The sequence below is a fragment of the Camelus ferus genome, chromosome 5 (assembly GCF_009834535.1).
Source record: "Camelus ferus isolate YT-003-E chromosome 5, BCGSAC_Cfer_1.0, whole genome shotgun sequence".
Classification (NCBI taxonomy): domain Eukaryota; kingdom Metazoa; phylum Chordata; class Mammalia; order Artiodactyla; family Camelidae; genus Camelus; species Camelus ferus.
The window spans coordinates 89853419-89870301 of record NC_045700.1 but is presented as its reverse complement, the minus strand read 5'-3'; positions in this window follow the sequence as shown (position 1 = coordinate 89870301).

Here is a 16883-nt window from a genome sequence, read left to right as displayed (position 1 = left end):
GTTCCCCTCCCAGATTATCCTACAGAGAGTGGCTTCCCCCTTCTCCCAAAGCCAGCCCTCCCCACTGTGGGAAAGAGCTGGAGGGGGTAATTCCTCAACTTTGATAAGAACCCTTGCAATTGGCAAAAGAATTTCCCCCCAAAGCACAACTGCTGTTTGGAAAATTAAACTTTTCTGAAACTCTACACTGACAACAGCAGACTACCCCTCAAACTCCCAACTGGTTGTACCAAATTAAGGGACTATGGTTCTCACAGTCAACAACGTGATTTTCATTTTAGGACAGAAGAGGATACAGCATTTTAAAAAGACAGCCTTAAACTTCACACTTTGCAACGTAGAATGCACTCATTCACACTGGAAGACGACCTCCACTGTACATGCATCCCTAGGTGAGTATTCGACCGCTAACCCCCATGTCCAGGGGCTGATGCTCCTGCCCCGGGATGAGGTTTAGGGGAGACCTACCCAGAAGGAACCCCCGTATAAGGTCAGACCAGATGTGAAATGTGAAATGACAGGACATATTTTAAGGATTCTAGAACCTGAAAAGACCTTAATGATTCTCTTTTTTGCAGATGAGAAACTGAGGTTCAGAGATGTTAAATTACCTTTCTAAGGTCATGCAAGCTGGTTGGAGGCATTGAAAGGGCTAAATTCCCATTCAGGGGTCTTTCTTTTCATGACTCCAGAAGGCAATAGGGAGTCAGATAATTATGCAGGCCTTAAAATTAATGAATTAAAAGATCCCTTGACGGGATTGAAAAAAACAAAGGCACGAAAGATTAGTAATGAAAAGAAGCTCCAATCAATAAAGTTGGGTTGAATTTGGTTGACACTTGATGTGAGGAGTTTCACTGAGCAGGTGAGTCTACAAGAAGGTAGTAATTCCCTGAAGTCAAGAACAGTGGAAAGCCAAACAAACTTATTTACAAAACAGAAACAGACTCACAGACATAGAAAACAAACATAGTTATCAAGGGGGAAGGAGGGTGGGAAGGGATAAATTGGGAGCTTGAGATTTGCAGATGCTGACTGGTAGGTATAAAATAGATAAATAAATTTATACTGTACAGCACAGGGAACTATATTCAATATCTTGTAGTAGCTTATGGTGAAAAAAAATATGAAAATGAATATATGCGTATTCATGTAGGACTGAACCATTGTGCTGTACACCAGAAATTGACACAGCATTGTAAACTGACTATACTTCAATAAAAAAAAAAATTAAAAAAAAAAAAAAAAGAACAATGGATCCCTTTGGGGATTCAACTTAGAATCAGAGAGACTGGAAACCCCAGTCAGGAATATTGTCCAGATTTAGCAGACAGGTCGGGAACTCCTAAGGCATTTGTCTCTGCAAAATTAGATTTTCAGGCACCAGTGGGCTTTTGACCGAGGGCTGCAACCTGATTTAAATCAGGGTTTCTTAACCTCAGCCCTAATGACATTTTGGGTCAGATAATTCTTTGTTGTGAGGTTGTCCTTCATTGTAGGTGGTTTAGTAACATCCCTGGCCTCTGCCCACTAGATGACAGTAGCAACTACCTCTCCCAAAATGTGACAACCCAAAATGTCTACTGATATTATTAAATGCCCCTGGAGTGTTTGTGTATGTGAAAATTGCTCCTGGTTGAGAGCCACTGGTTTAAATGAATTGGAGAGGGCAGACACATATGGGTAGGATTTCCTGGTAGCAATGAAAGAAACATTCCATTTCATACCAAAGAGCCAAAAATGACACAGAAAACAAATCCCTGTTCCCCGGGAGAGCGATGAAGGAAAAATAGAGGGTCAGGCTTCAGAGGAGTGGGGAGTTTTCCTATGGCAGTGGAGAAAATAAGTGTGGGTTCTTTAGCAAGGGCAGTCCCAAGAAGCAGGGAGATGGTATTTGCGGAGTTAGAGGTTGTCCTGGAAGGATGAGGAAGAACGGCACTGCAGTAGTTCTATTCTAGAACGTCTTCCCCTCTGCCTTCTGGCCTGAGCCCTTCCTAGCCTGGAATTCTGACTCCTCCATAACACAGTCACAGCTCACTGTCCCAGGCTTACTGGCCACCTCATTGCTACCCACGTCCACCTCTAGCCGATCGGCTGGTGAACATGTCTGATTTTCCTGCATTTGGGAAGCCCTTTCTCCTCCATCAGGCCCCTCCCCATCTCTGTCAGAACACTTCCCACCACCAAGATTCATCTCAAGTGGAACCATCTCCTCATAAAGCCTTTCTCGAGATGCCCAAATAGACGCGATCTCTCTCTTCCAGATCACATTCTGCATGTTAGAGTGATTTCTATCCTTGTCTTGTCTCGAGTTCCCCACTCCCAGACTGTGGAGACCATGTGCCAAAGTCCAGAGAAGGGGCTCAACTTGCCCTTGCTGCTTGAAGGTGAAGGTCGGAGGACAAAGAAAGCAGGGAACCGTTGAAGGCAGGGTGGGTATGGCTGATGGGGGACAAGGCACCTTGGAAATGGTCACCTAGGGCTTGTTTTCAAAGAGGGACTGGGAGTTTTGGCTTTGCCTGAGGGTCACAGTTGGAACAGTCCCTAGGTAAGGGGCTTTCCTAACCAGGTATGGCAGCCCTGGCTAGATCTCATGGACTATTTAGGTTAGCCAGAAGAATGAGTCTAAGGGGATGCAAAGTTAGAGAGTCAGGATGAGGTCCTGACCAGAAGACTCTAGGTGGTTCTGGTCCTCTGGATGCACCCTGGGCACTCAAAACAAACATGGCACCACTTGTCCTGAAACTAGCATCTTAGAGCTGGATGACACCACAGCTGGATGTCACCCCCACACGTCAGCAGTGGGGACACTTGCTCTGGTCACCACCAGGAGGTGGCATAGCCTCCAGCAACCCCGGCTTGGACTACTGCACCCAGAGCACTCCCCCTTTCCGAATGCTGTTCCTGGAGGGGCTTTGGGAAACAGAGGCACTTGGTGCTCATTTAAGAGCCCACTGCCCGGGGCCCTCAGATCCACAGATTAAGCTGCTGGGGCTACAGGGCTGGGTTCCTTCATCGGATGGGTCTCAAGGGCTGTGGGTAAGAGTTCGGCAGCTGGCAGTCTACCCAAAGGCAGTGCCTTCCTTAGAAGGTCATTGAGAAGATGAGTCATGAAAAGCCCTTAGAACAGTGCCTGGCTCACGATAGGCATGTTTTTATTGTAGTTGTGATTCCCTTGGAGGAGAAGGCTAAAGAACCAAGCAAGGAATAGTGGATATGGAGGAGGGGGGGTGCCCAGAACTACAAACTCCCAAATCTGTACCTTACAAAAGCATGATTGGGAGCAGTGGGCTGGGGGAAGTGGGTGGGGCGGATGGGTGGGAGATGTGACTACAAATTAATTGGAACACTTTTGACCCGAGATTGCTCCAGCGAGACACCTGGGTGAGAAATCGAATTCATCTTCACCCAAAACGGTGTAAGCGAAGGCGCTAGGGGAGGGACCGTGACATCGCGGATTTATCTGCCACCTGGGACCAACAGGGTCAGGGGACTCCCTTCGTATTTTAAGTTTCCCACCTGGGGACAACCGCGGCTACCTGGCGTTCCCACCCCCCGCCTTCGGGCCCCTCACCATCCGTCTGGGTCGCCTGATCCACTAGGGGGACGCAGCCTCGCGCCGCCCTCTTGCGCCCTTGGCTGGCGGCGGGCTGGATGTCCAGGGTGCCCTCGGGGCGGCTGGGGCAGAACACGGCCGTGTACACCTCCACGGAGGGGCTGTGCGGGGCGAAGGCGCTGCAGAGCAAGGTCTCCATGCGGCGGCGCGCCTCGGCCTCCTCGTCCCTCCGCGGCTGCACGATGATCCCGACGAGCGCGGCGAGCGGGCGGCCGCCCCGGGCGAGCACCTGCTGCAGGAGCAGCTGCAGCCGCGGCAACTGGGAGGCCAGCGCGGCCGCGCGGCACAGCACCAGCAGCAACTGCGCCTGGGGCTCGGGCGCCGCGGGCGGCTGCCTACGCTCCTGGCAGTCCGGCGCCGCATCTTCCGTCGACCGGGAGCCAGGGGTCCGGGCCGGGGCCGGAGCCGCCTCGCGCTCGCACTCCTGCGGGTCCCCAGTCTTGCGCCCGTCGCACGGCCGCTTCTGCGAGTAGCGCTTGCACTTGGCAGCCGGGCAGTCTGCGCACTTCCACGAGCTGTCTGCGGAGCGCTTGAGCCGCCGCCTGGCGCAGTTGCTGGAGCTGCTGTGGCCGCTCGTGGCTCTGATGGACGAGGGTCGGGAGGGCTGATTGGTTGGGACTTGCTCCAGAATGTTCTTCAGGGTCAGGCAGCACTCATCCTGTCTCCAGAGCTCGCCCAGCAGGACAACCTGGCCGTGGCCCTCGATGGACTGGGCGGGAGCCTGTTGCTGCGGCTCGGCCTCCCCCTCCCCCGGGGCCCTGGAGGGCTGGGCCCCAGGCTCCATGTCCTGTGTGGCTCTCTTGCCCCTCTGGGACCCGGCCTCCGATGGCCAAGGGAAAAGCTGCCCTTCCCTGGAGCATGTCACAATACCCCTGCGCCCTACCTCTTCCTGTTGTGACCAAGGGCCTCTGCTCGCTATTCCTTGGAAATATTCCAACCGAGGGAGGTTGCTGCTGGGTGCGGTGTAATGTGATTGGTTTCGCTTATCATTTTGCATGTCTTCGGTGTCAAGAAGATACATCCCTTTATCCCACGAATGGACCATTATGCCCAAGCTTCCAAGTAAAATGGATTTTTGTGCAGTCAGGGCATTTAAAAAGCACTGGACCTTGCTGCTCACTGCATCTGGAAAATTTGAAAAGCGGTGAGGAACATAGAGGATGGTTCTAGGTGGTTGCGCCCTAGGAGGCAGGCCCTACCTAGGCTCAGCTTGGCAGCTCTCTGGGTGATCTGGGAGCCAGAATGTCGGGCTATCATAAACTGATGCTGCAGGAGATGGTTGGTCGGAGAAGGGGTGGTCCCCTCAGTTCCAGTCTTCTATGGATATTTGCACTTGAAAAACCCAGTCTTTCCTGCCTGTGTTTCTCTTCTACTTCTTCCACAGAACACTTCACCGCTGACAATTCTGGGAACCAAATGTGTGGGTTCTTTTCCCCAACACCAAGCAATTCTGTATCCTATAATTTTGCTCAATTCTGACACTATCTACCTGGAGAAAGTGTCAGGTTCCGCAGATTAAGGGCGGTGTCCCACAAGGCATGCCTCTTCTCCCGCACTGATAGCAAGTCCAGGATGTTACCTGGGCTTCTGACTGGTCAGCTGTAAATAAGAGGTTCCCACACACCCTCCTTGGGTTTGATTAATTGGCTAGGGTGGCTAACAGAACTCAGGAAAACAGTTTACTGTTTACCAGTTTATTACTAAAGGAATCAGATGAGCATCCAGCTGGAAGAGATGTGCAGGGCCAGGTGTGTGGGAAGGGGCGTGGAACGTCTGTGCCCTTTCTGGCTGTACCACTCTCCCCCAACTTGTGTTTGCCAACCTGGAAGCTCTCCAAACCCCATACTACGTGGAGTTTTGGGGGAGGCCTCCTCACCCAGGCAAGATCAATGATTAATTCCATTTCCAGGCCCTCGGTCCTCCCTGGAGAATGCAGGATGAGGCTGAAAATTCCAAGCTTCCATCCAGGAGGCCACCCAGAGTGGCTCTGTTAGAACAAGAGACATTCCTATCACCCAGCAAATTCCAAGCGATTTGGAAGCTCAGTCTCAGGAACCAGGGTCAACGACCAAATGTTTGAATGAAAGATGCTTCTAGGGCCCTCTGTAGTGCTCTTATCACTTAAGGAATTACAAGGGTTTCAGGAGCTCTGTGCCAAGAATCAGGATCAGAGACCAATAGGTATATCTTCTATTATCTAACAGGACACCAGAGATATGTCAAAGTTCCTGGAAAGATCTTCAGGAAAACAACAAAACAAAAAGCATAAAAACTCCTTATCTGACCAGCACACGAGGTGAGCAAAGAGAACCCTGGGGAGGTAGGACAGAGCTGCTCAGGACAGCCACAGTGACTGAGAACTCACTGATGGGGGCATGTTTTTCATTTGTTAATTTTTTAAAAAGTGGACTTTACAAGATTGTTTAAAATTATTTTTAAAAATACAAAAATTTAAGATTCTGAAAAGCCAGCTGCCAGCCCGCAAACCCTGAGCTGGAAGACCAGGTACAGGCAGAAGTCCCTGGCAGCTTTGCAGAACCAGGAGGGACAGTGCTGAGGGACTCTTCCTTCCTCTGTCCTGGTTTTTCAGCCTTAGCCCAGAGAGACCCAGCTCACCCTGCATCTCAGTGGTGTTGCTGAGAACACTTGCAGCCCACTCCCTTTTCTTGGTGAATCGGAAGGGTCAGAGTCAGGAGGAATTCATTGGGTGGTGTTTCTCTAGGATGCTGGGTCACTGTATTAGAAAATGATGCTGGTTCCATCCAGGATGAATCAGACCAGCCAACCCACCACATGGGTGGACCTGAGTGTGGGAGTCTCAAGACTGAGATTACTGAGGGAGGTAGGAGGCCCTACCTGGGCCTGGGCTCGACCTGTGCTTCCTAAACCAGCTTCTGTCGGCAAGTCCTGAAGTGGGAAGTCCCAGTTTAGGAAGGACTAGAGTTCCCAGACTCCCAACACATAGATTGAACTGTATGGAGGAAGGATGCTTCCCTACCCTGCTCTGTGCCCCTGACTGGGGGCAGCAGCAGCTCAAGGCCCTCTAGGGGGCAGTGCTGTGCTCTTCATCCTCAGTTCAACTGGCATCTGGACAGTTCTCAGAGCGCCCTTGTACTTAACTGTCTGACACGGTGGTTTGCCTTCAGCAGAAGATTGGGACTCAAGTGCCACTGACAAAGGGTCCCACCTGGGCCACAGAGTGAAGCCACAGCATAGGGAGAGGAGCAGAGAGGTGGCAGGGCTCTCAGCCTCAGTGGGACCACAGAGAGCAGAAGGATGAGGCTGGAATCCACTTACTTCGAGGGTTCTCTGGGCCTGGCCCTTTAGGGGGCTTTTTCTGGGGAAGGAGACAGAGACTAAATAAGTGACACTAAAGGCAAGGGCGCTATGAGCTGGTGTTAATGAGTGAACTCAAAGACTCCTGAGCATACACTTCGAAGGGGAGCAGAATATGCCACTCAAAATGTGCCCCTTTGGCATGTGGGTTATTTTAAGCTGAAGGCGATCAAAACCCACTAGACTCAGGAAAAGCTTTTTATCTCTCCCTTACCTGCTATTACCAGAGATAGCTTTTTATTTATTTATTTATTTTAAACTCTGAAAGACTTACCTGCACGACTGGGCAAATGCCTGATTGCAACCATCTGCTCTTCTCATCTTCCTGGGGGTGGCCCTCCTCCCCTATGGCCTCAGGCCCCTGTCCCATTCCTCAGCTCGGGATGGTGTATAAGTCGCAAGTGCCTGATGGCATTTGAGCCTCATATCCTTATGGGGGCTCCTGTATGTACAAAATTAAATTTGTTTTTCTCCTGTATTCTGTCTTACGTCAATGTAATTGTTAGGCCACCCAAAGAATCTACAACTTTAAGCTTCTTCATAGTTTAAGTTGATGTAACAAAGAGGTCCAAAGATACACTGCCCTAGAAATGGCAGTTCTTTCTTCTGGAGTCAGTGATCCAGGGATAGTCGGGAGGCTCTGCCACCCTCAACAGGTGTCTTCCTTTCCTGCCTCCAGGGCAGCTGGCCTAGGACCCTCCATCTCCCAGCCAGTGGGAGGATGGAAAGGCAGGAGGGAGGGGAAAGCAGCGTCTTTTCCAGGGCAGGATTCAGAAGGTGGGTGCATCATTTCCACTCACATTCCATTGATCAGAACTAGCCATGTGACCTCACTGGCAGCAGGGGAGGCTGGGAAATGTGACCTCTGCTTGGGTGGCCAGCTACCCAGTTAATCATTTGACATTCTATTAGAAAAAGGAAGAATGGGTGAGCAGATATTGAGGGACATTTAATAGACTCTCCTTTGTGTCTAGTAACAATTGTTCCATTAACTGTGGCCCTTTTATGTGTTGGGTATTTACATATATCATATTTACTGCAGCCTAGCAATGGGCACCGCCCCCAAGTTACAGAAGCAGAAACCAAGGTTCAGAGAGGTGACATCACTTGTCCAGATTCAACCTGCTAGTGGGTGGTAGGTCTGGGATCTAAACTTGGGCCTGACTGGCCGCAAATAGGAGGTGTCTGCCAGGAGACAGTGAGTACCCCGGCATCCTGAGGCTGAGATGTGGGGCTGACCCTCTACCACACTGGCCTCTGGAGGCTAATCCTGACTGGGGTGGGTGGTGGAGGAAGGGAAGGAAGGGCTGAGGGAGAGGGGAGCAGCTGGGACACCCCTCACACACACTTGTTTTAAGCTCTAGGGTTGCAGAGCCTTCTGAGTACAGTTTTAATGGCACAGTGAGAAAAGGCTGGGAATCCCTGTTCTAACCAAAGGACCAATCTTTCCTTCCTTTGAATGTTGGTAAATTTCTGACTAAAAATTTATAAAATAAAATGTCTTCATAATAAAGCGATATTAAGAGGAAAACTCATGGATACAACACTGTAAACTGGCTGCACTTTGATAAGAAATAAATAAAAATAAAATAAAATCAGGTTATTGTAAAAAAAAAAAAAAAGAAGAAGAAGGAGGAGAAGGGAAGAATAGTCTTTTCTACCATTTCAGATCTCAGAAAAGCTGTTATTTCCAGCTTTGGATAATCGCGAAGGTCTTGCTCAGATAAAAGGTTGAATCCAGAGGTTTGTAAACTGTGGAGTGAGAGGTGCATAGATGGTCCCCAGGTCTCCCATCCCTTTGAGCCACCTGCTCTTGTATCTAGTTGTCATATTGGGATTTCCTGTAAAATTTCACTTGAGGAAAGGATTCTGCTGATAACGCTTGGAAACTTCTGAATTAGACCAAACTGAATAACGTTATGGATAATTTTCATTATTTTGAAAAATGATTTAATTCTTAAAAATAGGTAATGTATGTACATGTATAAGTTTTAGGGTAATTTTTCACCCAGCAATTAGATGATGAATATAATCACCATCCTTAATCCCTGCTCCAGCCATTGTAGGAACTCTTCTCCAAAAGGACACGGACTCTTGGGGGTTAAATAATTAGTCTAGGTCTGTTGTAGGCAGCATAATGCCCCCTTGAAAGGTGCCCATATCCTAATCCCTGCAACCTGTGAATATGTTAGGTTTCTCGGTAACGGTGAATTAAGGTTTCAGATGGAATTGTGGGTGCTAAGCTTTGATGTTAAAAAAGGGAGATTATCCTGGATTATTCCAGGCAGGCCTAATGTAACCACAAGGATCTTAAAAGGGAGGCAGAAAGGGTGAGTCAGAGGGAGATGTGACTATAGAAGAATAACAGTGTTGGCTTTAAGGATGGAGGGAAGGGACCATGAGCCAAGGAATGTGGGCAGCCTTTAGAAACTGTTTAAAAGGCAAGGAAATTGTCCTAGTCTGCTGGGAAACAAGCCGCTGGAAAACAAGCTGCTGGAAAAGAAGCAACTAGAAAACAAGCCGCACTTAAATTTCCATGAGCTTAAAATCTTATATTCACACTTACTTGCTTAAAGTGCACATGCTTGCTTTGTTTTACACAGTAAATGACCTATAACACGTCTTATGCTAAAGAAAATTTGTGAGGGGCCATCCTGAGATTGACCATAAGGGCACAAAGTAGGGAAGATATTTCCTTAGGGTAAAACAATGAACGGTCCTGGAGAGCCAGATCATCCATTAACAGAACTTTGTTCTGGCTTGAAAGCATGCGGTTTAACCCAAGGGAAATGTCCCGGAGGGAATAACAGGATAGACTTAGAAATTCTGCATACCCCGAGGAGGGTGATTGTTCCTGGAAGGGATAGGCCTGAAATTAATCAGTTAATCAGCAAGTAGAACTTAGTGCTTATCACACAGAATATCTAAAGCCCCACCTCTCTGGTCGCATTTTTTTCTGAGCTGTGTATACATCCCACCCTAATAAATATGAGGTCGACCAGGCTTTTGGTGCTCTAGATACACGAGATCTTGAGTCTCCTGGTCCCATCTTTGCTCTTTACTTTGTCTCTTTGTTTCTTAAGTCTTGTGTTGCCAGTCCTCAGACACGGTCCCGAGCTGCCCTGGACGCAGCACTAGTCAGTTAAGGCTGTGATAACAAAATGCCACAGACCGGCTGACTGAGAACAAGAATTTATTTCTCACAATTCTGGGGGCTGGGAAGCCCAAGATTTGGTGTCTGGTGAGAGCCTGCTTCCTTAGTCACAGACAGCCAACTTCTTGCTGAGTCCTCTCGTGGTGAGAGAGCAGAGGCCGTTCTGGGGTCTCTCTCATAAGTGCACTAATCCCATCACGAGGGCTCCACCTTCATGGTTTAATCACCTCCCAAAGGCCTCACCTCCAAATACTATCACGTTGAGGATCAGGTTTCAACGTATGAATTTGCATATGTTAGACCCAAACATTCAGTCTGCATCGGAAATGGATTTTCCCCTCAAGCCGCTGAGTTCTGCCGAGTGAGAACTGCATCAGACTTCCAGCCTACAGGATTTCAAGGTAACCAATTTGTGTTGTTTTAAGCTGCTAAGGGTGTGGTAATTTGCAGCAATAAGAAACAAATACAAAGTCACATAGCCAGAAAGTGGCGGAGTAAGGACTCAAGTCTGGTCTGTCCGACCCAAAGCCCACCCTTTCCCCCATCCCACCCTGGCTCCTAGATTGCAGAGAGACTCACCCTTCCTGCCCACTGCTAATGCCTGAGTCAGCCGAGCAGGAAGTATGGGCGCTGGGCTGCTGCTTTGGGGGTAGGGCTGGGGGGCTGATCCGGCTGCTCCGGAGCCTATGGTTAGAACACAGATCATATCTGCTAAATTAACTCAACAAGGAGGCCATTAAAGGTGTGGCTGGCTCCATGGTGCTTACATCTACCTAAGCAAACAAAATCTAAGCCAGTACGTGCCTCAGGGTCATGAAATCCAAATGCCAAGGACAGCCAATTACAAACAGCAACTTGGCTTCAAACGATAGTCAGTCAGATAATCTCCTTTCTTTGCTTCCGCACTTCAGCACTTTATCTGTACGTCTGACCTTCCCCGACTCCAGTTTGGTGCTGCCCGATTTGAGTTGAGTTTTGTTCAATTAAACTCTTAAAAGTTTTAATATGCCTCAGTTTATCCTTTAACAGATCCTAACAGTGCTGCACCATCTCCCCCAGAGGGAACAGTCACATCCTTCTCTTCCGTGGAAAAGCATCCGTCTCTTGGTTATTTGGTCATTGCATACTTTGAGTGCATGGGATGTTCAAGCATCGAGCATATTCTGTAAGAATACAGTGTTGACTGGGATGGACGTGGAAGTTTCTTACTCATGTGGAGGTTGCCATCTGGGGAGAAAAGAAAGACTGGTCCTCATGATAGCCCTACTGTGATCACCACCCCCATTTTGCAATCAAGGAGGCTGCAGCCGTGCAGTTACCGGCCACATCCAGGGCCACGGGACTACTGAGTGAGGAGGGGAGGGGTCTGATTCCACAGTCTGGTTCCTGAGCTGGATCCCGTGTGTTCTCCGAGGAAAGCACTTGTTTATTAATGTTGCAGAATTCACACTGGCACCTGCTACAAATGGCCTGCAGTGAGGGCTGAGGAAAGGGAGCCCCGGGGTTAAGTACTGGAAACCAGGAAGGAAGGATCAGGGTACTTTGTACCTGGGAAAAAGAATAGGGGGTCAGGAAACGGTAATCATACCAGATGTTGGTCTTATATTATGTCAGTCTGGAAAACCAGGTTATAAAAGAACATTTGATGCCACACAAAGATGTTCACGAGAGGTTGTTAAATGGAGAAATTAAGTTGCAAAACAGTCTACCTTATGAGTCTCTCCTCACTTTTTGGGTAAAAAAAATGTACACATAGGGATTTTTTTAAAAAAAAAGCTGTATAAATACACTTTGACTTGTTAACCACAGTGTAAGTAGATTATGGGTATAGAGTTGACAGATTTAGCAAAAAATAAAGTTAAATTAGAATTTCAGGTAAATTATGAATAATTTTTTGGAGCAAGCATGTCCCATGCAATTATTCGTTGTCTGAAATCCGAATATAATGGGATGTCCTGTATCTTATCTGGCAACCTAATATGGGGGATTTTTCTTTTTGTTTACCTGTTTTTTTTTTTTAAATGATAAATGGACATTACTTTTGAAATAAAAAGGGGAACCAACCAGAGTTCTGCCTTGAGTAAGAAAGATCAGTTAGAGGTGTGCACGGTGGATTCCTGGACTCCCCCTGCCCTGGGGCTAACTCAGCTAAAACATAAAATAAATCTGCGCTCGCTGGGGCCCTGGCAGGGACGGCGTTTCGTGACGCCGGCTGAGCGATACCGACCACCAGACGGCGCTGCCGGGCTGCGGGTCCGGGACGCCAGGGATGCGTTGCCTGGGGAGAGGGAAAGATCACCAATCCTTCTGGGAGCCAGGTGGCCCTGGGGAGTCTCCAGGGGCAAGAATGCAGGAAGAGCTGGGTGCAAAGTTGGAACTCTTATTTCCAAAGCACACCGCGCGCCCTCTCCCTCTGCGACTCCCCGGAGCTGCTGTGACTGTGGATGAGTCCTTGGGACAGAACCGAGGTATCAACCACCTGTTGTGCTGTCCTGCGTGTCCCGGTCCCTTTCCTCCAACTAGCCCTCAGGCATCTCCTCACTGATTTAGTTCATATTCCTCCAGGGACTGAAAGGGTCTCAGTCCCTGCCCTGCGGCACCTAATGGTGCGCAGACTCCAGGAGAGGGAGGGAAAATGACTCCTGTTCCCAGAGAAGGGAGGGTCCAGCTCCCAGGTAGAGAGAAATGAAGGGTCTTGAGCAAGTGTGCAGAGATGCTCTGAAACTGTAAATTGCCGACATAGCTGAGCTTGGGTCCACACCGTGGCACAGTGTGTGCTGAACAAAGGAGAAGTTCAGTAGATGTTTTCATCCAATTGACAAGTATCCTGAGGCCCTTGCTGTGCCAGGCACTGGGCTAGGGTCTGGGGATGAAATCCCTGCCCTGTGGGAGCTTATATTTTGATAAGAGAGAAACAACACTAAACAGATAGAACTATACAATTTCACTTGGTGTTAAACTCTAGAAGAAAATTTAACAAGGTTATAGGCTTCTGTCTAAGGCTGTTTCCTGCCTAGTCCAGGCTGGCAGTGATGCAGGGGGAGGGAGGAACAAGAATAGGGTCAGAGAGCCACTCCCAACCACTGGGCACAGCCCAGTGCTTAATTCCATAGGTAGGGCTTGGGGAAAATATAATTCTAGGAGCCACCAGAGTGATTCAATCCACCAGTTAGAAAGAGAAAGGTCCAGAAAGGTGGGGCTCAAGGGCTGGGGACTCTTTGGGTAGAACAGGGCAGGGGAGAGCTCAAGATCAGCCCAGCCTGGGAGGGGTCAGGCATAAAGAAAGAGAAGGAGCGCCTCAGAGGGCTAGGGGAATGTGATGGTTAATTTATTTGTCAGCTTAGCTGGGTCACAGTGCCCAGATACTTGCCAATATTATTCCAGATGTTTCTATGAAGGTTTTTTTCTTCTTTTTGGATGAGCTGAACATTGAAATCAATTGTCTTTGAGTAAAGCAGATTGCTCTCCCTAATATGGGTGGGCCTGATCCAAACAGTTGAAGGCCTTTAAAAAGAAGCCAGAGCTCCCTCGAGAGAGGTGGAATTTGTCAGCAGACTGCTATTGTACTCGACCCTGCAGCATCAAGCCTTCCTTGGGTCTCTAGCCTGTTGGCCTACTCTACAGATTTTAGACTTGCTAGCATCCACAATCATGTGAGCTAATTTGTTAAAATAAATCTCTCTCAACATACACACATCCTATTGGCTCTGTTTCTCTGGAGAACCCTGACTAATACAGGGAGCCCCGGGCCCTGGCTGAGGCTGGCAGGTCTGAGAATTCTCTGAGACTTTCATCTTTTAAAGAGCATCTGCGATGTGTTGAGCTCTCAGGCACTGAGCACAGTGACTGCACGTGGCTGCAGCTGAGAATCCAGAACTGGATGGTGTGGGCCTGTTCCTGTCACGGCTTTGGGTGGATATTTAGCCCAGAAGAAAGGCACTGGACCTGGGCAATGAGGCGAGAAAGCCCTTGATGGATAGAATTCCCCTTGGTGGGAACAATCTCTGGGAAGATGCCTTAGACTGGCTCAGAGTAGTGAGACCGTCCCTCCCCCTTTCCCTGGGTGCCTTTATCCAGCACCTGCCCTGCACAGCCTGGCTCAGGCTGCTCTCTGGCCTATTCAGGGGAGCTGAGGGGGGTTCTACCTGCTTTCAGGGAGCTTGTAGTCAGGTGGCTCATTGGTGAGAAGAGTAACATACAGTGAGTTGCCACACACATGCCCATAAGTTAGGAAAGCCAATTAAAAATCTGCAGATGAAGAAGTGAAAAAGAAAAGTCTCATTAACTCATTTCTCTCTTCCCACCTCCATTTTCAAACTAGACCCGCCCCAAGGCAAGGGAGAGCCTACCTACAGGGCAAGGGAACAAGTTGATTTTTGCTTTTGAGCTTCAAGGTCTGGCTCATGGCAGTTTAAAAGGGATCTTTGAGGGTGATTTTGGCCAGACGGATTTAAGCTTCTTGTCCTGACTTTTGAATCTCCCACTCACCCCTTAGGAATCTGGGCTTCGCAGAACCAGTCTAAGGTTAGTGTGCAAAACCATTAGCAAGACTAATCGCCAAATGAATTTTCTCATAAGCCTGGGACCCTGCCCCGAGTGGGAAGCCAGAAAATACTGGTCGAGGGGTTTAAGCAGGATCAACACCCAAGGTCACAGAGTCCAATGGCCTGGGTGGCCGGTAAAAGGACCTCAGAGCAGGGGACTTGGAAATGGGCCCTGGGGAGAGGGTATCATTTGCATAGCTGAGAAGGGGTCTGGGGCCCATCAACATTTCCCAGAATGCCTTCTGTTTTCTTCTCGAAAAGTGGTGAGAGCCTGAGAGAGAGATGTGTTTCTTAGCGCAGTTGTAGTATGAGTGTTCCCTGCCACAAGGCACCAGCGCCAAGTCAGAAAGCAAGCAAGCTTAACCGCTGCCTCTCATCCCCCATGTTCTGTGAAAGTCTCATCCTGTAGTGGGTTGAATGGTGGCCCCCGCAAAAGACATGTCTGTGTTGTAATTCTGGGGACTTGTGAATGTGACCTTATTTGGAAAGAGGGTCTTTGCAGACATACTCAAGGAGCTTGGGATGAAGAGATCTGTGGGGTTGCTATCTGGATGGACCCTCAATCCAGTGACAAGTGTCCTTACCAGAGACACACAGATGGGAAGGTTGTGTGAAGACAGAGGCAGAGATTGGAGGGCTGCCACCACAGAGAATGCTGGCGCCGCCAGAAACTGGAGGCTGTAATGGACAGAACCCCCCTTAGAGCTTCTGGAGGGAGTGTGGCCTTGCTGTCACCTTGACTTTGGACTTCTGGCTTTCTGGTGAGAGAGTAAGTTTCTGTTGTTCTGAGCCAGCAGGTTTGCGGTGCTTTGTTGCAGGAGCCCCAGGAAACGACTGCAGGCTCCAACACACACTTTGTGCCGACTCCCGAGGGTTTGCAGTCCTATGACTCTTTTTCCACACATGCTCTGTTTTGCCCTGGTTTACCCTGTTTTGCCTCCATTTTGCTCCATGTCAACTGGGAACTGAGACTTAGTCCCCTCATCTCATTCTGTGTGAAGTGCACTTGCACAAAGAATTTCTTGTTTTTAGGAAACCACTGGTTATGGGGTTGGGGGGTAGGAGAATCCCTTCTCCAGTGTAATTCTGGATAAATAAAATGATCTCTAGCCTTTGCAAAGTTATTTATACGCCTCTGGAGAGGCGGGTATCCTGAGATACAGAATCGTGCATATGAATGTGTGTGTGAGAGAGAGAGAGAGAGAGAGAGTGTGTGTTTGTGTTTGCATGTGTGTCCCGGAGCTGTTCCCCTCCCCCAATCCTTGCTTCCAGGGGAGAAAGGAAAGGCACTCTCTTGGCCAACAAGCCAGAAGAGCCTTGTTACCTGGAATAGGGGATGTTGCCTGGAATCTGCTTTCCAAGAGCAAAATAAAGGGAGACTGCCCAGGACTGAAGATGTTTTCTGGTGTGTCCCTCTGGGAGTGGTGGAGGTTTCTAGGGCAGGGCAGGCTCTGGCCACACCTGGCCTCGTGGCTACTCACAGACCCAGCCCAGCGTGGGCCTCTCCTCTGTGTGCCTGCTGGTCACATATCCCTCTCCACTGCAGGCCTCTTCCAGGATGTCCGGTGAGAGCCACCGCTGTCTACTAAGTCTTACAAGCTGACCTTGGGAGCCTTCCTTGACACCCTCCTGCTTATCATCCCCTAAACCCACCCCTTCCCGGGAGCCTGCTGATAATATTTTCTGCTTGTCACTCAAATGTCACCTCTGCAGTTTCCCCATCACCAGCTCTGCCGGCCCCTTGTTCCTCCTGGTGGCAGTTGTGGTGGCTGCAGTTTGTCTGTGAGCTCCGTGAGGGCAGGAATCATGGCTGCTTGTTGTCAGGGTGTCCCTAGTGCCCCAGACAGTGCCTGGTGCTCAAGAAATACTCATCAAGTAATTGAATAACTGAGCAAATGAATGAACACGTGCAGCTCTGAGCCAGGATGGTGCTGGAAATGCTGGCAGAGCCCGAGGTCCACTTAGGAAAAATCCCAGGCATTCTAGATGAAAAGAAAGGGGAGAAACCCTGGGGTGATAAAGTGGGCCCCCCCCAACCCAAGTCCAGGGCTTGGACCAGCCAGAGGCCTCACAGGTCCTGGAACCAGAGGTTGGGGTGGGGATCATCGTCCCAGGGTTGGGGCATCAGGAGACGCTCCTCTCCACCTGCAGGGTATTTGCTAGGTGTGTTTTCCATTCATCAAACTTTTCCAATGGGTATTGGGTTCAGAGTATTGCAAGTGCTGGGGATTTA